We start from the raw sequence: 21431 nt of genomic DNA, 5'->3' as shown, positions 1-21431 counted from the left end.
AAAAAGGGACCATTTTTCATACTTATGACCATTGCAGCATCCCCAGGGTCATGTGATCAAAACTCAGATGCACTGAAAAAAAAGGGACCATTTTTCATACTTATGACCATTGCAGCATCCCCAGGGTCATGTGATCAAAACTCAGATGCACTGAAAAAAAAGGGACCATTTTTCATACTTATGATCATTGCAGCATCCCCAGGGTCATGTGATCAAAACTCAGATGCACTGAAAAAAAAGGGACCATTTTTCATACTTATGACCATTGCAGCATCCCCAGGGTCATGTGATCAAAACTCAGATGCACTGAAAAAAAAGGGACCATTTTTCATACTTATGACCATTGCAGCATCCCCAGGGTCATGTGATCAAAACTCAGATGCTTGGCAACTGACTCATATTTTTGACTGTTGCAGTGTCCTGAGGTCACGTGCAACCTTTTGCAACCTTCTGACAAGCAAAGTCAATGGGGAAGCCAGATTCATTTAACAACCGTGTTCCTAACTTATCAACTGCAGTGTTTCGCTTAACAACTGTGGCAAGAAAAGTTGTAAAGTGGGCCAAAAGTCACTTAACAAAATGCTTCCCTTAGCAACATAAATCTGGGGCTCAATTGTGGGCATAAGTCGAGGACTGCCTGTATTTTGAATTCCTTTTCTGTGTTTTGCAAGATACTGTTTACTCTGAAAGGAAACAGTGTAATGGCTATATGAATGGCTATCTTCTACAGCAGAAAATCTGTATCTGTTTAGTTGCTACAAACTTATGCTTCCAGTAATGATCCCAATCTTCCTGCCCAACAGTGTAGAATGTTGGGAATTGTAATTCAGAAACATCTGGAGAACTTTCCTATCCTTTTCTACAGCAGAGGCTGAAAATGCCCGGCCTGTTGATGGACCTGGGCTACCATGTCTTTCCATTCCTACCTATCACCCCTCCCTGCTAACCTGTTCTGTTTTCTCTCATGACCAGTTGGTTCCCAATTGGCTGAGTATGGAGAGATTAGTTCTTATCTCTCCCACTGCACTTCTCAGTTACAGGAAGAAAACAGCTTCAGAAGTAAGGGAACCCTTACATCTACAGAGGAAAAGCATTTCTTATTTTTAAGGGACAACTTAATACATCTTCTTGCCGGGCTTTTTATACAAAGCCTAGCCTGCAGTCTCGAGAGCAGCCGATGGCCTTGGTTCCCACAGGATAAAAGTTTATTTTGACTAGCGAAGCACCTGACAAACCCCTCCCTTCCTTCTATGTGTCAACCGAAAATGAATAGGGACAATGGCTGCAGCCATGCTCATTTCTAGAATTGACAGCTGCCTTTCTGCACTACACATGCCATGGGTATGCATGCAGAGATTGTGAGAGAGGGGCCTTTGGCTCATGGTCTCTTGCGATTTTGCCTCAGTCATCATGGATATATACAGTAGCTCTCAAAAGGGCCTGCTGGCCAGGAATTCAGGCAGTTGTAATCCAACATCCCAGAGAACTCACAGGCTCCCTTTTGCTGGATGGGTTCAAGGAGAGGCTAGCCCAGGGGTAGGCAACCTCGGCTCTTTTATGACTCATGGACTTCAACTCCCAGAATTCCTGAGTCAGCTGTGCTGGCTCAGGAATTCTGGGAGTTGAAGTCCATGAGTCATAAAAGAGCCAAGGTTGCCTACCCCTGGGCTAGCCTAAATGGCCCCCTCCAAGCCCAGACTGTACTGAAGACATTAAGATGGGAAAAGGGCTAATGAAATGGAGCCCCCACCGTGCTGAATAATAATAAGGATGGCCAAGAAGAAAATTATATATGATAGCCATAACATAGCAATAAAAAACATGAAAAGGAAAGCAAATGGGCTGTCCGTCCTCTCCTCCCCACTTTCCCAGGTCTACCATTATCGCCCCTCTGAATCTTTTTTTTTTTAGCCATACCGAAGCAGAGCCTCAAAAAATTAGTACAAAACTCATAAATCTTGATCGAAGGCATTCCTCCGCTGTATGTCTGTGGAGATTCTCAGTCATGCAGGTCAATAGTTGTCCCAGAGGTGTTTTCAAAGGGCAACTGGACTGAGGTTTCTTTTTTTTCCCTAAGGAAGAAGAACAAAACAAACGTTTCACTTCTCATCCAAGAAGCTTCATCAGTTATGGAGGGGGGGGGGCGCGTGGGAATGGAAGGCTAGACCAGGGGTCTTCAAACTTGGCCCTTTTATGGCTTGTGGACTTCAACTCCCAGAATTCCTCAGCCAGGCATGCTGGCTGAGGAATTCTGGGAGTTGAAGTCCACAAGTCATAAAAGGGCCAAGTTTGAAGACCCCTGGAGACATTGACAATCCCTAGCTTCCTCTGTTCTTAGAAAGCATGGAAATACCTCTGCAATTCCCAGTTGGCTCAGAAGGGGCCGCTGTGGCACTGAGCTGCTCTGCAAGCACCCACTCTCTCCGAACACCTCGGTCCTCGCCAAGCGAGAAAATGAAGACGGGACGCGTTGCAGATATCGGAGCTTTGATTTCAGCTGACCGATTGGCGATTCACCCTAAGGGCGCGCTTGGCAACACAGGCAGTCGTGGGCAGGAAGAAGGCAGCGCTCCCAAGATCAGCCGCTGCTATTCCGGGAATCTTGGGCTGGGTCTGTTACCCTCCTGCGGGCGGGAAGGAGCGGCTTCCCAGCAGGGGAACATCTGCCGTCTGCGGGTGTCTCAGAGGTACTAAGGTCCTCAAGTCCAGAAGGCTGAAATCAGCCTTTTTCCAGCTTGAAGCCCTTCGAATGCCTTGGGACTACAATACCCAGAATTCCCACCCACTGCAGACTATTTTTATTTATTTTATTTTAATCTCATTTATATCCCGCCCTTCTCCGAAGACTCAGGGCGGCTTACAATCTAAGCACAAATTAAATGTGCTTAGCAATAGCCTTCATTCTATGTATATGCCTGCTTATTAGGGCTTTCCCTCCCCCCCCCAAGCGGCATTATTACAAAGTCAGCTTAATTGCCCCCAACAATCTGGGTTCTCATTTTACCTACCTGGGAAGGATGGAAGGCTGAGTCAACCTTGAGCCTGGTGGGACGGGAACCTGCACTAATTGCAGGCAGCTGGTGTTACTTAAGGAGGCATTAGCCCACTGCTCCACCAAGGCATCCTGACTACAGTCCCTGTAGTTGTGAAAGGCATCGAGTTGTGAAAGATCGTTGTAAATACCATATCACTGTTATTAGAATCCTTTCCAGAGTTACCTCCCTTTCGGTCATCTGATCCTGAAAGGTAAAATTCCTTTGAACAAAGCTTGATTCCTGGTGATTTACATGGATCTTATCCATACAGTTTTCTTGACAGCATCCAGAAGTGGTTCATCCCTGCCTTAAGGGATCTCTCCTCTCCTCTCCCTTCCCTTCCCTTCTCTTCCTATGCTGCTGTATTCTCATTTTGCATCCCCAATGCAGAGATATTACTGGGATAGAAAAGCCAGCTTCAAATTTCTTCATTCAGTTGTAAAATTAACTTTGGAACACCTGCTTTCTCAGTCACATTACAGGAGAATTGTTAAAAGAGTGTAATCTGTTATCCTGTTATATATGTTAATGGCTTATTTATTTGGCTCGCTAAATAATGTAATAACACTGAATGGATTTGCCCAACAGGTAAGCCTGTAGATGGGCTAGTGTTGGAATGCAAAAATTGGAGAAACGGAGGGAATGTAGAAAGGTAGAAAAATGTGGGTTAGACAGCATCACCACCAGATGGATTCGTAGTTGGCTGACAGTCCTCAATGGAACTGCATCTACATGGAGGGAAGTGTGTAGTGGGGTGCCCCAGGGTTCTGTTCTGGGCCCAGTGCTCTTCAACATCTTTATTTATTTATTTTATTTTAATTCCATTTATATCCCGCCCTTCTCCGAAGACTCAGGGCGGCTTACAAGCTTAGCAGTAGCCTTCATTCTATGTATATGCCTGCTTATTAGGGCTTTCACACACACCCCAAGCGGCATTATTACAAAGTCAGCTTAATTGCCCCCAACAATCTGGGTCCTCATTTTACCTACCTCGGAAGGATGGAAGGCTGAGTCAACCTTGAGCCTGGTGGGATGCGAACTAATTGCAGGCAGCTGGTGTTACTTCATCAATGATTTGGACGAGGGGATAGATGGGGAACTCATCAAATTTGCAGACAACACCAAGCTGGCAGGAATAGCCAAAACTCCATAAGATAGGCTTAAGATACAGAAGGATCTGGACAGACTCGAACACTGGGCACTATCTAACAAAATGAAATTCAGTGGTGAAAAAAGTAAAGTTCTACATTTAGGCAAGAAAAACCAAATGTACAGGTATAGTATAGTTGCTCAATAATAGCAACTGCGAGAGGGATCTCGGAGTCCTAGTGGACAATCACTTAGATATGAGCCAGCAGTGTGCTGCAGCTGCCAAAAAAGCCAACATAGTGTTAGGCTGCATTAACAGAGATCATGTGAAGTGTTAATACCACTTTACAATGCCTTGGTAAGGCCACACTTGGAATACTGCATCCAGTTTTGGTCACCACGATGTAAAAAAGATGTTGAGACTCTGGAAAGAGTACAAAGAAGAGCAACAAAGATGATTAGAGGTCTGGAGGCCAAAACATATGAGGAACGATTGCTGGAATTGGGTATGTCTAATTTAATGAAGAGAAGGACGAGGGGGGACTTGATAGCAGTCTTCCAATATCTCAGGGGCTGCCACAAAGAAGAGGGAGCCAAGCTATTCTCCAAAGCACCTGAAGGCAGGACAAGAAGCAATGGATGGAAACTAATCAAGGAGAGAAGCAACCTAGAACTAAGGAGAAACTTCCTGACAGAACAATTAACCAGTGGAACAACCTGCCTTCAGAAGCGGTGAATGCTCCAACACTGGAAGTTTTTAAGAAGAGACTGGACATCCATTTGTCTGAAATGGTATAGGGTTTCCTGCCTAAGCAGGGGGTTGGACTAGATGACCTCCAAGGTCCCTTCCAAATTTATTATTATTATTATAAGGTTAGGACTGAATAAATACAATAAAGTAGGCTAAGTTATTCCAGTTTTGCAATGTGGATTCCTTATTGCCAATACCTGCTTTAGGCAATATAACCAAGCCTATACATCACCAGATGCAAAACATTGTAATCAGATCAACTGCCTAATAGAAACCAAACATTAATAAAGTGCAAACTGGGACACTTTCAGATGAATGGTGTGCAACAGATCATAATCTATTGATGTCAACTAATTTGCTATGCTTAACCTGTATGAAACAGAAGCTAACTAGAATAGATAAGAGATGTTTTAAAAAATGAAGTTGAAAATATATTCCCCAAATTTCAAGATGCTTTTAGAACAAACTGTCTTGATAACCAAAATCTTGAACAAGAAGAACGATGTACAATGACTAAATGCAGACTTCCAACATTGTGTAAGAAATGAGGGAATGCCAACAAATGGAGAGAATAAACAAGAAAAAAATAAGATTTTTAAAAAAAGATAACTAAAGAAATCACAGAAAAAATACCATTAAGATGGAACTCTTGTGTAATCACAAAAAAGGCTACTACCTTGTTTCCCTCAAAGTAAGCCTTACCCTGAAAATAAGCCCTAGTTTGGGGGCGAGGCACAAATCTAAAAATCAAGCTAGGGTGGGGGGTGGATCTGCCCCAAGCACCACCACCCCACCCTTGCAGCCAGGCCTCTCCTCGCCGGCCCACTTCTTCTGCAGCCAGGCCTGCATTTCTCAGTCACAGGCCTTTCTGGAAGGCCTCTGGCTGTAGTGACCTTCCAGAAAGGCTGGAATGCAGCTGCAGAATGAAGCTGCTCCTTCGGCTGCAGAAGTGGGCTGGCTGGGCAGGGCTGTCGGTGCTGGAGGTGGGTACAAAAGACATCCCCCCAAAATAAGACCTAGTGCCTCTTTTGGAGGCAAAAAAAAAGACTCGGTCGTACTTTCAGGGAAACATGGTAGAAGCAAAAGAAGTTGAAATAAGATGAAAGACAATACCAAATCCTTTTATAAAAAGTTTTACAGAGTAACGGAAACATTTGCAGGAAATTTATTCAAGAATTAACTCCATTAGAAAGGAAATGTAACATGCAATAGAGTAGACCATATGCCAAATATGCAAGTAGGAAGCATAGATGAAATACCCATTGAACTATTTAAACCTGCAGTTTTGAGGGGGCCCCCCCAATAAAACACCACTGTTAGCTAAAGTAAAAAAGATCTGGAGGAGCTCACTACAAAACTAATAGGATGAAATTAATATAAATACGATGAGATAATAGATAAAAATGAAAATGAAAACCCTTTAATATTGAGACAACAAATAAAATGTCAATCGCTATACTTAGTGAACTCAGAGTGAGCACTGAAAGAATAAAGGTAACAGTTTTATTTTGGACCCCCCCCTCAAGAATAGATATAAATGATCAAAGTGCTGGAAAAGTGAAAAGGAGAAGGAATGTAATTACTAACTTAACAAAATGAAGAGTAGATCTATTTCTATCACAAGAATACTAAAGCATCGGTATTTAATGAAGTGATTGACTGGATAGCTGTGAAAGATGGACATTGAGAAAAAAAATTGGCAGAAAGGAAATAGATTCATTTGAATTATGTCCTGGATTTGGGGCTTACAGGAAAAAGCTCAGCAGAATTTTCTGAATTCTCAGCATAGCCTACCTAGACTTTAGGGCTCAGCTCAATAAGAATCTTTCTTACTTTCTGGTAATGTGAAGTTGCAATTCCCTCTAGCTCTCAACTCCCATACTGGAAATAGTTACTGGGGGTACAGTGGGTTAAAAAAGAGCCAGTCAATTCTAGATTAAATAGTTTCCAGCTTCTGCTTTTAAATGGATGGTCTGTAATACGCCTCCCTCATCTGCAATCTAATCATGGGTGAGAGGGCGAAGCTGGTGTGTATTACTGGGACCTGGCTGAGACCTGATGGGAGGGATGGCCCTTTTGGATTCCAGATATGTCATCACCTAAAACTCTGTGACAGGGGTTAAGGTGTACTGACTGTCATCTAGGAATCCCTTATGGCAGCGGCCACCAACCTTTTGGGCACCAGGAACCAGTTCCATGGAGAGAGGTTTTTCCACAGACCGGAAGGGCGTGATTTTGTGTGCTGCCTGCTGGACCACAGACTGGGGGTTGGGGACCCCTGCCTTATGGCCTTTAGATGTGCTGCCCCACAGGTCATGGGATGTGAGACACTATTCTTGAATTTGAGCTTTAAGGATCCGTTGGGAACGTTGCTGTTGTACCAGCCTCCCTACTGCACAGCAACCTGAGCAACATGAGACTGTTTTTGCTTTGGTGGTGGAGTTCCCTAGAATTTATGCTCTTGGGGGATTTCAATCTGCCATCTCTAGAATTAGGATCTGAGATGGCTTGGGAGTTCCTTCTGGACTCACGACTCCTGCTTGAAGAGTAAGAGGTGGTTGCCACCAAGAAGGCTTTTGAGCAGCTTCAAATTGTGCACCAGTTACACCATTCCAAACTTGGGGGGGTTCGCAGTTACTCATGCAATAGTCGCCTCCCAATTGGATGACCGCAATGTGTTTTGTTCCTGGGGCTGCCCTTGAAAAGTATCTGGAGGCTTCAGCTATGTTGTGATTCAGGGTCAGCCTGTGGGTTCGGCAGTTGGGTCGGACGATTCAGAGGAGGAGGAGGGGGGTGTTGGAGAGCCTGCAGAGGATAGCCCTGAGGCTTCGCAGAGCCCTCAGCCAGGCCCTTCCCATCTGGTTACGACGCAGACCCAGCTGTGTGAGCCTGACAGCGTGGATGAAGATGACCCACAGCTGGCCCTGTTCAAGGAAGCCCAACGCAGGAGGCAGTCAATCAGGAGTAAACAGAGGAAGGCAATGGGGCACCTCGGAAGGAGGCAGAGAGAAGCCACGCCTTGAACTTTTTAAAAGGAGAATGTGTGGGAGGGCTGGTTTGCTGAAGGCAACCGTTTGAATAGCTCCTGTTTCATGGTTCGTGTTTTTGTTTTGCTCTGTTTGCTCTGTTTTGTGTCAATAAATTTGGCAGGCTTAGTTCCAGCCTCTTGCCTTTTTGTAAAGGGGTTGTCCCTGCCTTTTCTGCAGGGCCGGTAGTAGGCTGGAACAGAACAAGCTAGTGCAAAATACAGTAGTACTGGCAATTGTGAGTGCTTCTAAAATAACACATTAGCCTTCTGCCCTGTGAGCTGCTTAGGTGTACAATTAAACAAACAGTTAAAAGATAGCCATCGTAAAAATATATTTTTATTAGAACAAATGCTGAGGTCATTCAGCAATCAAGAGAATAATATCAGATGGAAACCCAAATTCCCCTGGCCTAAAGCCACGTCTTTAAAAACTTCAGAAAGGCAGGCGGGATTGAAGTGGCTTGGATCTTGAGGGGAATGACTTTTTGTAGGCAGGCAAAACAACAGAGAAGCCAGGTCTCCTGACTCCTGCAAGATGACATTGCTTAAGAGATGGGACCTGGAGCGCCCTGACCTTGTCAGATCTTATTGGATGGGCAAAAATGATTTGAGATAGGCAGTCCTGCAAATAACATGGTTCTCGTAAACTAGGTTCTTCAATATAATTCCAATTTAATCATTTGTGTCCATATTTATTTTATTTTAAATATGTTTAGTCTGCTCACTATCCAGCAGATCTCTTCTGTAAACACTTTCAGTTATTCAGTATACACTGGGGAAATCCTATTGTAGTCCTTTTCTTACATGGGAGAAAGTAGAACTGAAATCAACAGAGGAAACGTTACAATAAACAAACCATGTTACCCGTGTGGTTACTGGCCTGCCAAAGTTTGGTTAGTATTTTGAAAAAAAAAATCAGCATTAGTTGCTATACATTTAGAGAAAGTAGGAGTTTGGAGTTTTCTGGGAACATTTTTTCCAGAAAATTAAAATGATGGTGAAAATTCAACATTAAACCTTTTTAAAAAACCATATACGCATACTCACAAAGATATAAAGTAGCTTTTCCCAACTTAAATAAAATCTGGGACCCTCCTTCAGACGTATTGGGACACAACCTGACCATATTGGATGGGAATGATGGGAGTCAAAGCCCAACACGTCTGGAAAGCATTGAGGTAGGGAGGGCTGTTCTATATGGTTATAGCTTACACAGTGTGTTTTGCCTGTGTCTCTTTTATTCATTTATTGATTATACTTTGATTGATTGTACCAATAATTTACTGAACTCTTCCTTTATACATTGAAGATGAATTGCCTGACAATTATACTATTCTTATGTATTTGTGTGTGCCTAGCTGGATTGCGAATTTATTTGTGCATGTATGTATTGAACCTAATGCGTTAAAATAAGAATACACATTAAAACTGTCCCAGTCCATGATTGCATTTTCTGAGAATAGTCAGCTACCTATGCAGCTTTATATAACACACCCACCCAACTTCAGACCATCCAGTTGTACTGAGTTACAACTCACATCCTTTTTGGGAAAATGTTACAGAGCAGAGTTATGCCACTTCTAATGATGCCTCGGGGACACCATGTATAATCCATGATATCCTGGGGGCGCTGTGTCAGTCATTTGTCAGATTATAAAGTAAAACATTTCAGCTAGTTACTGGAGCTATATGACTGTGTGTGTTTTTATTAAAACATCTTTGTGCCACAGGTTTTTATGAGCCTGTGCACTGGCTCATATAGGCGTACGTACGTTCGTTTTTCCCCCCTGTTTTTGAATGCCATTTGCTTCTGACTTATCCATAAATGCCAATTAGTTCATTATTGCAATATCATAGAATTAAGGGTTGGAGGGGAGATCTGCTAATCCAGCCCTGCCCATTTGTCATCCCCAGTGCTATCTGACCTTTGCCTGAAAACCTCCAGTGTCCCACGACTCCAGGAAGGAGGCTGTTCCCTTGCTTGATACTGTAACTCTCACAGTCAGGAAATTCCTCATTTTGAGTAAGAATTTCCCTCTTAAAGCTTCTACCCATCTTCTTACCCTGCTTGTCCTACCCTTAGGTACTATGGAGAATAAATCCATACCTTGTTTCTTGTGACAGCCCCTCAAATATTGGAAAAGTACTTTTCTGTTCCCTTTATTTCAATTGGGCTCAACAGCAACGAGGAATGGCTCCTGCAAATAGACCATCTACATGGCCACATAGCTTGTTAAACACCTTAAAACCCTGTTGGGAATCAGTTCAGACATGCTGGCTTGAATTTGCACCATACATTAAACCTGAAATCCAGATTAACAAACTATAAGTACTGGACTCACTTAAAATACCATTTCAAAACAAAATGCCTAGAACAGAACAGAATAGAATAGAACAACGTTATTGTCACTTTAAATGTACATTAATCAGCAGACATTAAAATGAGATTTCGTTGCATACAGCTCTCAAAGGATAACCACTTCCAATATACACTTCATAAACATGACAAAAATAAAATAATGCAAATACCCACATACACACAAATGTATGGTCCACAGAAACAACACAGTCATGCAACATTCCTGGAGAATGGAGGGATTCCTACGACTTGCAGAACTACAGACTTTAACCCTCTTCTGCAGAAGGAGAAACGTAGGATGCTGCTCTCGTGGAACAAAACCCAGGATTTTTAATCTATGTTATGCTAAATAAGCCATCAATTCATCCATAGTACCATAACTGAGAGCCAGTTTTGTGTAATGGGAAAGGAGGCTGTGAGTCCTAGTCCCATGAAGGCCTGCTGGGTAGCTTTGGGCCAGTCTGTTTCTCTCAGCCCACCTCACAGGGTTGTTGTTGTAGGGAAAGTAGGAAGCAAGTGTTTTAGGGGCAATATGTTAGCTGCCTAGAATTGAGTAGATAGATAACATCAAATAATAACTGTTAACATTCACTTACCGATCAAGGCAAGCTACCTTAAATGAGTCCCACTTTGGCTTAGCGCACATATGTGAACCGAAAGACAAATGACTTGTTCATCCTGTGAAAGAAATCTGAAAAGCACATCATATCTCAAAGCCATGAATAGATTAGATTACACAATGAAGAGAGTCTCATTCCCTTACTGTCAGAGACTAGGTTGTTTAGGTTGCACCCTCCTTCTTGTGATCACAGCTTCTTGCTAACCAAATAATAGGTTATAAAGAGTTGGTTAGCAATATCTTTAGGCCAAAGACTGGTCAATAATAAGGTTGACCACACTTGCCCGGTTACCCAAGATACAATTCTGGTCACACCCAACGGCGGTCACCTGACCTCTCCTCTCCTCTTGTGGCAGGACTGTCTTGGCTTAAGGAGGAAAAATCTCTTAGGGAAGATAAAGGACTGGCCATAAAAAAAAAGCTTACATTTAGGGCTGGGGATGCTACTATATGAATAAGAGGGTTGGCAAGATGGAGGGAAACTGTTTGAGGAAGGCGCCACACACTTTCCAGGTAAAATATTTGCAGAAATATTTAATAAAATATTTTAATATTTTATTAAAAGGGCTCGTGTCCATATATCATTTGGGTTTTTCCCCACGTAGAATTGAAGGTGTAAGAGCAACGTTTCGATGAAATCTCATCCGTCATCCTCAGGCTGGTGGCTTGGGGTTTATTTATATATATATATGTGTGTGTGTGTATATATATATATATATATATATGTGTGTGTGTGTGTGTATATATATATGTGTGTGTGGATCCTTGGTTTTTCGGGTTTTTCCCCGCGTAGAACTAAAAGTGTAGGCGCAACGTTTCGACGGAATCCCATCCGTCATGTGTGTGTGTGTATATGTGTGTGTGTGTGTGTGTATGTGTGTATATATATATGTATATGTGTGTATATATATATGTATATGTGTATATATATACATATGTATATGTGTGTATATATATATACACACACACACACACACACATATATATATACATATACATACATATATATATATATAAATAGTTCGAAATGATCATCTTAGCCTCCCAAATTCTTTATTAGCAATTTGAATAATTTGCACAAATAATGAGCTGTCATAAGTTGACTAGTTCCTGTGGATAAGCCCTGAGCCGGGCCAAAACAGGAATGAAAGAGTTAATTAGCAAGGTCCATTCAAAAAACCTTGACAAATACATATATATATATATATATATATATATATATATATATATATATATATATATGTATGTATGTTATATATATATATATATATATATATATATATATATATATATATATATATGTATGTATGTATATATATATATATATATATATATATATATATATATATATATATATATATATATATATACATATATATATATATATATATATATATATATATATATATATATATATATATATATATATATATATATATATATATATATATATATATATATATATACCCCAAGACAATTCCCAGATGGTCAAAACTAAAGGGAGAGTGCCTCTGAGCATATGCAGCATGCCCCCTTTTCTCCTCCGCCCTGGGTAACCCCCTCACCGGCCCTCTTCCTTCCCACCCGCACTCGTGGGAGATATAAAGACGGAGGCATTTTTCAGGTACGAAAGAGGGCGTGTTAAGCCTTCCGAAAGGAGGGGGCAGGGAGGGAGGGAGGGATGAGTCTCGACCCTCCGCTCTTCTTTCCCTCGCGCCATCGCTTCCTTTGAAGGAAGGGAGTCCCCTCCCCCTCCCCTCTCCTTCCCCGTCCGCCGAGCACACCCCGGCACAGCACGGCTGTATGCGGATCTCCTGCCAAGCCGCCGAAGGGTTAAAAGGCAGACGGCGGGGAGAATATCGCGCGCGCGCCTCTCTCTTTCACACACACACACACAAACACACACACCCAGAGACACCATACGCGGGAGGTGTGCAGCCGACAGCCACGCTACGTTCCAGCCGGCCCTCTCTGCGCGTCTGTGTTTGTGAGAAAGCGGGAGACATAACACAGGCGGGCAGGCAGGCAGGCAGGCAGGCACCGCGGCGAGGGGAATGTGGAGCCGTGTATAGGGGCAGGACGCGAGGAGGTAAACAAACAACAACCGCACCCCCCCCCTCCTTCCCTCCCGCCCGCAGCCTTCAGTCTCCGGCCGCCTGTATGGTCGCCTCTCCGATCCCCCGCCTCGTGTCGTTTGCCTGATCGACACCCCCGGGGGAAGGGTGGATTTTCCTCGGATCGGCGAGCCCAGCCCGGCGCCCTCGAGATGAGGTCGAAGAACGCTCCCTTCCCCGACTGGAGATGGGATCGGCGCTGGGAGTGAAGATCCTCGGCCGACCCGGCTACGCACACCTCTTCTTTCCTACTGCCCAGCCAAGATCTGTATGGCAGGGGGAAAATAAAAATAAAAAATCAAAACTCAACTCGCTTTATCCAGAGGAGGAAATCGGTGCCGTCTTGGGGGAGAAGCAAATGGTAAGGAATCCTGCCCGGGATTTGGGCAGGAAAGGGTGGCTGCTTCTATTGTAGTTTCCAGCCCTCCCACCTTAAAAGTTTGCAAGGGGGGGGGAAGGAAAACCACTTATCATCCATTGAGGGCAGGGAGGGAGGGGGTGCATTTTAGCCCTGGGCCAGCCCTAGACCAATGCCCTGGGAGCTGGGAAGTTGGGGGGGGGGGGAGAGATTGAAACTACACAAAGGGGTCAGAATTAGGCTGGGGAACCTTTGGCCTCCATGGGAATTTGCCAGCTTTGAGTCAAGCTTTGAAGGAATGTGGGTTGAGGGGAGGGTCAGGGAACAGGAAAGGGTTTGGGTTAAGAGCCTGTCCTTAATGTTAAAGCAGGTGATCATGGTTATGCTTGCTGTAGTTGTGTAAAGTACCTTTCCCCACCCCCCTCCCCCATGTCGTTCCCATTTTACAGATGGGACCTTGGAGGAAGAAAGATAATAAGAATTTGCTGGGCACCTCTGGGATCCACAGCAAGATTGTGGCCCAGAAAGGCCTATTTCAATGCAGCCCTGAGTATATAAGGGGAACATCCAGAAGGTGGTAAAGAGGCAGGATATAGACTCAGCTGGAGGAAGTATTTAACTCTTCCTTCCAAACTGTGCTCCAGCACCATTCCAGTCTTTCGCAGGGCAGACCAGCAGATCTGTCTGGATCACACTTCCCAATGGCCTTTGTAGGAGATGTTTGTGAGCTTCTGAATGGATATAATTTAAGGGCAGGATGGCTGTACTTTCCCACAGGAAAGGACCTCCGAAGAACAGAGGATTTATCCCCTGGAATCAACAGAGGGCAGAGACTTCAAGAGAGAGAGAGAGAGAGAGAGAGAGAGAGAGAGAGAGAGAGAGAGAGAGAGAGAGAGAGAGAGAGAGAGAGAGAGAGAGAGGGAGGGAGAGGGAGGGAGAGACAGACAGACAGACGGATGACATTTTGTGTGACTTTGAGGGTTCTCTAAGTGGATTCTGTAGGCAACCTCTTTCTCTGCCTCCTCCTGTAAAAGAGCCAAGAGATGGTGGCTGTGGCTTGGTTTGGGCTAATAGCTCTCTGGCATGAGCTATGCTTGAACCCCAGAGCTTGAGTGAGAAAGCATGCCATAAATACCTTTTCACTGTCACTTGGAAACAACCGTATTTCAATGCTGGGGGAAGGAAACCCCACCAATAAATGTTCACACTCCCCTTACCTGAGATGTGTTTACCTTTTGGAAGTCTTTGGGTGCTATTTGGGAGAGGAATTCTCTTTAGGACCAAACTTTAATGAACAGTGCAGTTTGTTCACTGGAGGCAGTGACTCTGAATGTGTCCCTGTATTCATGGCCTTATGCAAGATACTGATTGTGCCTATTATTTTACTTACTTCAAATTATCTTAGGGGAGGCTCTTTTGATAATTGCAGGTATTAACTTTATTTATTTCAAAATAAAGGGTCCATGTGCCTATGTTTGGGAGATGCTGTGTTTGGGAGACTGTTCTATCCATTTTGCTGTAAAGGCCCTTGAGCATCTGTCCCAAAGGAATTGCCACTGACTCAGATGCCAAATCTGTGACACACACATACACAGATAGACAAAACCCATCTCCTATCGCAGGATAAACAGGAGCCAATTAAGCACTGAATGAGTGAAACAAAACAGAAAAAGGTAGGAAAGGCATTCAAGTCTGATCAGGGGTAGAACAATGGGACATTGTTGGTCTGAAGCTTACATATCAGAAGGGTGAAAAGCCTGGCTGAAAAGGCGGACTCCTTGTCTTTGCTTCCTGTTAGTTGGATGACTAGCAGGATTAATGTTGCCACTGCTGGAAAGGCAAACTTCTGAGATCTCTTTCTAATCGCAGTAGCTGGCCCAGTGCAGGCAAATAAAGGAATAAATTCTTGCTAGACTGACCTAGTTTGGTGTATCCTCCCCACTCTTCCTTGTACCCTCCCAAGTGGCTTAACCAAATAACACAACTTTTCCACCTAGCTGACCTGGACTGACAGGGATTTTAATTATGTTTTAAATTTTTTAACTCTATTTTTAATTTTAATTTTAATTTTAATTTATTGTACAGAGGCCTTTAATTTTATCTTAACTTCTGTATTTATTGTATGTTATTGTTGTTAGCCGCCCTGAGTCCTTCGGGAGATAGGGCGGCATATAAGTCCCAATAATAAAATAAAATAAATAAATAAAAGAAGCGGGGAGAACTGGGAAGCAAACAGCAGAGCAATTACTTCACCCTATCGTATCAAATCAAACCAAGAATCTTGAGCATTTGCAGAAGGACCAATATATTGTAGCATAACTCGAGTCCCCAGCTGAGAAGGATCTGTAACTCAAAACAGGTTCTCCAAGGTCCAGAAGGGGATTAGAAGCAGTGACGTTGTCAGGCTTTCAGTAGAAATATAGGTTCTGCTCCATATAATACGTGAGGTTCCAGCAGGACTGCCTGATCTCTTGGAAACAAGACACACTATTGTATTTAAAAAAATGGGGGGGGGAATCTATAAGGTCTTCAGATTTATATAATCATTTTATGATTTCCTTCATAAATTTATTAACTGTCCCACTGGAAGGGACTTCAAAACAGGAGGTCCAAATTGAAAAAAAGCAGTTGGTCTGTTTTGGCCACAATAGCCAATTTACAGGACTGCTCTGTTCCTCTAAAGAAGTCAGAGAAGGAGGAAGTGATTTGCAGCAGTTTAGTAACTATTTGATATTTATATGCTTTGGGGAGAGTGCTGTGCATTTGGGATAGGGTCCAAATCAAGGGATGCTGCAGTCAACCTGCCATCTGGCACCTTGAAACTATTGGCTGAAAGTAAATTAACAGGGAATTTTAAAAGTGTAACAGAAAGAGCACGATGAATTGAACAGGGAATATCCATACAATTTACACGGATGATTTTTGTTTCTTGCAAGAGGGGAAGAATGCCATAGGAGTCGGGTATCTGAGTTATCTCAGTTTTCACATGCTGATCTGTGTGATAGTATTGTGTGACCCATGGTAATTTTTGTGCTAAGTGGAGATTTCCAAGACTCCAGATCCACATTCCTTCATCCACCCTTCTCTTCTTTTCCCTTCCCAAGGTCTCCTGAGTTACAAGAAGGCTGGATGGGGCTGGGAGCCAGGAATCCTGAGCTTTTGAAAGAGGAAGGAGACCTGGCTGTTGAGTAGATTAGAGCCGGGCTTTTTTGCCTTGCTGTGAGAAAGGATTTAAAGAGTTAAGCCCTCTAACTCTGTCAGCAGGGAGCTTAGCCCAGCTCAGTCCAACTCCTGGGAGGGCCCAAGGAAAATTACCCTAGAAAGGGTCAGGCGCTTTTCTTTCTCTTGCCAACTTCCTAATCCTCACCTTCCCTGGAGAGAGAAATAAATGGGAAGCAGGCCCAAGAAATGGGAAGCAGGCCTACGACTAGGTGATGGAGAAAGCTTTCAGCCACTTAATCTATTCTCTGCTCAAATAATAGAGAGGGCAGAAGTCTTAATATCCCAAATGTTCTGCTGCAAAAACCCTCAGACCCCCACAGACAGGTAGGTGGAGAGATAGCCTCTCTTTTTTTGGACACTATTCCTTACTCTCCTAATTAAATCCCACCTGGGCATCCCAGAGAGATGGGGAGTAGACTGATATTTTGCCCAATTGTTGGATGAAAGATATAGCTGCAGTGGCAGCTGTAGATTGGGGGAGGGGACAGGCGGAATCTATACCTCTGCATACTTGATTTCTGATTTATTCTGATTTATTGTTATGTTGCTTAATGTAGCCTACCTTCTCTTAAGAGATACAGATGTTATATTATGTCATACCCCCATGTCTAAGGGTTTACATAACTTCCAGTGCTGTGGGAGAGGAAATTTATTTTTTACACAGCATGTGGCTCAGTGGGTTAGGACGCTGAGCTTGTCGATCAGAAGGTCGGCAGTTTAGCGGGTCGAATCCCGAGTGCCGCGTAACAGAGTGAGCACCTGTTACTCGTCCCAGCTTCTGCCAACCTAGCAGTTCGAAAGCACGTTTAAAAATGCAAGTAGAAAAATAGGGACCACTACGGTGGGAAGGTAACAGTGTTCTGTGTGCCTTTGGCGTCTAGTCATGCCAGCCACATGACCACGGAGACGTCCTCGGACAAGCGCTGGCTCTTCGGCTTTGAAACGGAGATGAGCACCAGCCCCTAGAGTCGGAAATGACTAGCACGCTTGTGCGGGGGAACCTTTACCTTTTACCTTTTTATGTATCTTATATGGTGTTTTTATGTAGAGATTTACAATAAAGCTAAGCCAGTGAAAGGGTTAAAATACTGTCTGATTTGGCAAGTTTTTTTTCCCCTGCTGTCTAATAGAGTTAATGTTAATTTCTTTTAAAATATCACGAGTATTATACTTTTCTTGGGTCCTACATATATAGCCAAGTTTATTACTGTAATTAAGTGGTTTTGGAGTAGAGCGATCAACATTTTTGACTCTTCATTGAAAAAATATGGATTGGGTGAGGGATCAAATAGAATTTGTATACAGATAGTCCTCGACGTACAACCACAATGGAGCCCAAACATTTCTGATGGTAAGCGAGACATTTGCTAAGTGGGTTTTGCCCCATTTTACGACTTTTCTTGCCACATCTGTTAGGTGAATTGGGGTAGTTAAATTAGCAACACGGTTGTTAAGTGAATCTGGCTTCTCCATTGACTTTGCTTGTCAGCAGGTCACAAAAGGGGAGATCACCTGACCCTGGGACACTGCAAGCACCATAGATATGAGTCAGTTGCCAAGCATTTGAATTTTGATCATGCGACCGTGGGGATGCCGCAGTGGTCATAAGTGTGAAAAACAGTCATGAGTCCCTTTTTTTTAAGTGCTGTTGTAACACTGAATGGTCACTAAATGAACTGTCGTAAGTTGAAGACTACCTGTACGTGTTTAGCAAGACTTAGGGGACTTGCTTCATTTTTTTTAAAACAACCTGTTTTCATGTTATACTAGCTTCACTGAATATCTTGGGAAAGGCCATTTTTCTACTTCGGGGAAGAATATAAGAGGCTCAAGGCAATCTGTTTTGCTCCTGAAACATTCCTGCTCCTTTCCATTCCTGTTATTTCATTAATTTTCTTGATTTCTGAGGGCCAGAAATGAGGCATCCTGAGACTCCTGGAAACAGCTAAGAGCATGGTCCACCTGCAGGAAACCTGCCAACGCCCAGACATTTGTTTGGTACGTATTTTGCTTTGAACAGCAAGTTTTGACTAATAATCTCAGATGATTGCTTACAAATCAGTATGCAGGTGGAGACTTATCAATACAGGTAGTCCTCAACTTACGACCACAATGGAACCCGAAATTTAAGCTGCTAAGTGAAGTGGGTTTTGCTCCATTTTGCTCCAAACTTTCTTGCCATAGTGCTTACAGGGAATCATTGAAGTTGTTAAGCTAGTGATACGGTTGTTAAATGAATCTGGTTTCCCCATTGACTTCGCTTGTCAACAGGTTGCAAAAGGATCACCTGACCCCACCCCCACCCCACCCCCGGGACGCTGCAACTGTCATACAGTTGTCAAGGCTCTGAATTTTGATCACATGACTCCAGGGAGGCAGTAACGGTCGTAACTGAAAAATGGTCAGAAATCACATTTGTTTGGGTTGTTGTAACTTCCAATGGTCACTAGATGAACAGTTGTAAGTCGAGGACTGCCTGTATTGGTATATCACCGGGTCTGTTATTCAGAACAGGGAAAATGACCAGCTTTGGTTTGGTTCATTTCTCACAGCTCAAATTTGATCCTGCTTCTGCGCTGATTTTCATTTTTCTTTCTTAAAAAGCCACTACTCAAATTTAAACAAATAATTCTTCTAACATACGGCTTTTTGCACGCAATCTTGTTTGACAGTGTACCTTTGCATGCAATTTCCCTAGAATGCCTCTTCCCCACGACTGCTGCCGCCATATATGCTTTTCCCTCTGATAGACATTTTTGTAAGTACTATTTTATGGGAGAATAACAGGACTCGGAATGGTACCAATGTTGAAGTGTAGCTGAGCTATATAGTCTGCCTTGTGTGGGAAGTATTGAATTAGCTATGTTCACCAAACTAAGGTGATTTTTTTTTAACTTGCGGAGAAGATTTTTATGAAAAAAAATATATAGTGACTTTAAAATAAAATGTAATGAAATAAGATTAGCAGGGTCAACTATATCCATAGTTACCTCTTCTCTGTAGCTAACTCCTTTTTTTATGGGCATATGTCCTTGAATATGGATAAAATGCAAAACCTTAATTAGCAAAGCTTCCTACTTGATGGGGGGGGTTGTACTGTGGGTAAGCGCTATGGAGCACAGGCAGGTCTGCAGTGGCTATAGGTGGCCCTGCAGGGGCTGTGGGTGAGCCAACCAGGACTGTGACTGAGTGGGTGGTCCTGTGGATGTTACAGAAGGCAAGTAAATAAGGTGGAGGGTGGCTGCTGGGCACTACAGGTAGTCCTCAACTTACAACGGTTTAGTTAGTGACCATTCTAAAGTTACAACGGCATTGGAAAAAAGTGACTTGGTTTTTGAAAGATCACGATCCAGAATGCAGCTTTATAAGAGGGGTAAGCATCCTGAAGCTTTAGGTCCTCTTGTCTATTTTGAAAATTCTCTGCAGGCGATTAATATAGATATATTAAAAAAAGATGTGCATTTAATACACCTGTCCCTTCCCTTTCACCTGCTGCTTACAAAAGAAGTAAGAGGATCTTTTTAAAAAGTAGAAGAAAAAAAAGGAGTGTGTCACAATGAAAGCAGAATATTTGTCCCAATTACTTAGGTTGTAGGTTTCTCACACTTCACAACCTTTGCAGCATCCACATGGTCACATGGTCAAAATTCAGTTCATATTTATGACGGTTGCAGTGTCTCAGGGGTCATGTGATCGTCTTTTGCAAACCCCTGACTAGCAAAGTCAATGGGGATGCTAGATTCACTTCACCAGGTTACTAACTTATCAACTGCAGTGATTCACTTAACAACTGTGGCAAGAAAGATCATAGAAAAGGACAAAACTCATTCAACAAACATTTCCCTTAGCAACAGAAATTTGGGGCTCAGTTGTGGTCATTACCTGTGCAGAGTTGTGCATGGATGCTATGGAATGCAATATCCCTGGGATCCCTAATGCTGTTGTAGGATTCCTCGGGAGAAAAAATAGCAGGAGCAAAATTTCCTGCCAGCTTCCCCATAGATTTTGCTTATGGGAAGCCAGCAGGGAAGGTCACAAACAGCAACTGTGTGGCTGAGGGATACTGAAACCATCGTAATGGTGAGCTGGTTTGCCAAGTGTCCGAATTGCAAGCACGTGATGGAGGGCGTGCTGGAACAGCCCGATGTTCAAGGACCAGTCATAAGTACCACTCACTCGTTCAGCACTCTTAGAAGTTTGAACAGTCGCTAAACGAACCACTTGTATTGTAGACTTTAGAGCAGACATGTCAAACACAAGGCCCAGGGGCCGGATCCAGCCCGTGAAATGGTTTCATGCGGCCCGCGAAGCCATCCTGGAAACAGTGAGGGAACGGCCCCCACTGCCTTGGCCCTGGCCCAGAGACCCTCCTCCTGCCAGAGACCCCCAGATCTGTCCCACTCCTGCCCAGGCCCCCATAGGCACCCTTGATGCGAACGATGTAGAGCTGGCCACACCCACCCAGTAGGCCATACGCACTCTAGCCACGCCCACCCAGTAGGCCATGCCCACCCAGGCCACACCCACCCAGCCCCCTGAGGGCAACTGCAATGCTGATGCGGCCCTCAATGAAATTGAGTTTGACACCCCTGCTTTAGAGTGATAGGCATTGGATGAGGTAACTGGACATTAGCTTTGGTTCAGTTTAAAAGATCACAATCCAGAATGTGCAGGAAGGGTAAGCATACTGAAGCTTTTGGTCCTCTTATCTATTTTGGAAATTCTCTGCAGGTGATCAATGTAGATGTGTTTTTAGTGTATCTATTCCTTCCCTGTCACCTGCTGCTTACCAAAAAAAAAAGTAAGAAGGTCTTTTTAAAAAGTGGAAGAAGAAAAAAGGAGTGTGTCACAATGAA

The 21431-nt window shown here is 43.4% G+C and overlaps 1 protein-coding gene across 3 annotated transcripts in view; it reads left to right on the top strand.

Annotated features, from left to right (window-relative positions):
* Window positions 1-12782: 12782 nt before the first annotated feature.
* Window positions 12783-21431, top strand: part of CCDC120 (coiled-coil domain containing 120) — a 45888-nt gene continuing 37239 nt past the window's right edge. The window contains exons 1-2 of one of the 3 annotated variants that reach the window (XM_083356748.1): window positions 12783-13356; window positions 18490-18573. The gene's annotated coding sequence lies outside the window, so the exon portion shown is untranslated. Of the gene's footprint in view, window positions 13357-18483; window positions 18574-21431 lie in introns of all 3 variants that reach the window. The other 2 variants (XM_083356750.1, XM_083356749.1) reach the window with 2 other exon arrangements.

The sequence above is a fragment of the Vipera ursinii genome (genome assembly GCF_947247035.1).
Source record: "Vipera ursinii genome assembly, chromosome: 2".
Classification (NCBI taxonomy): domain Eukaryota; kingdom Metazoa; phylum Chordata; class Lepidosauria; order Squamata; family Viperidae; genus Vipera; species Vipera ursinii.
Note: the sequence above shows the minus strand (reverse complement) of the source record. Positions and strands in the feature narration are given on the sequence as shown.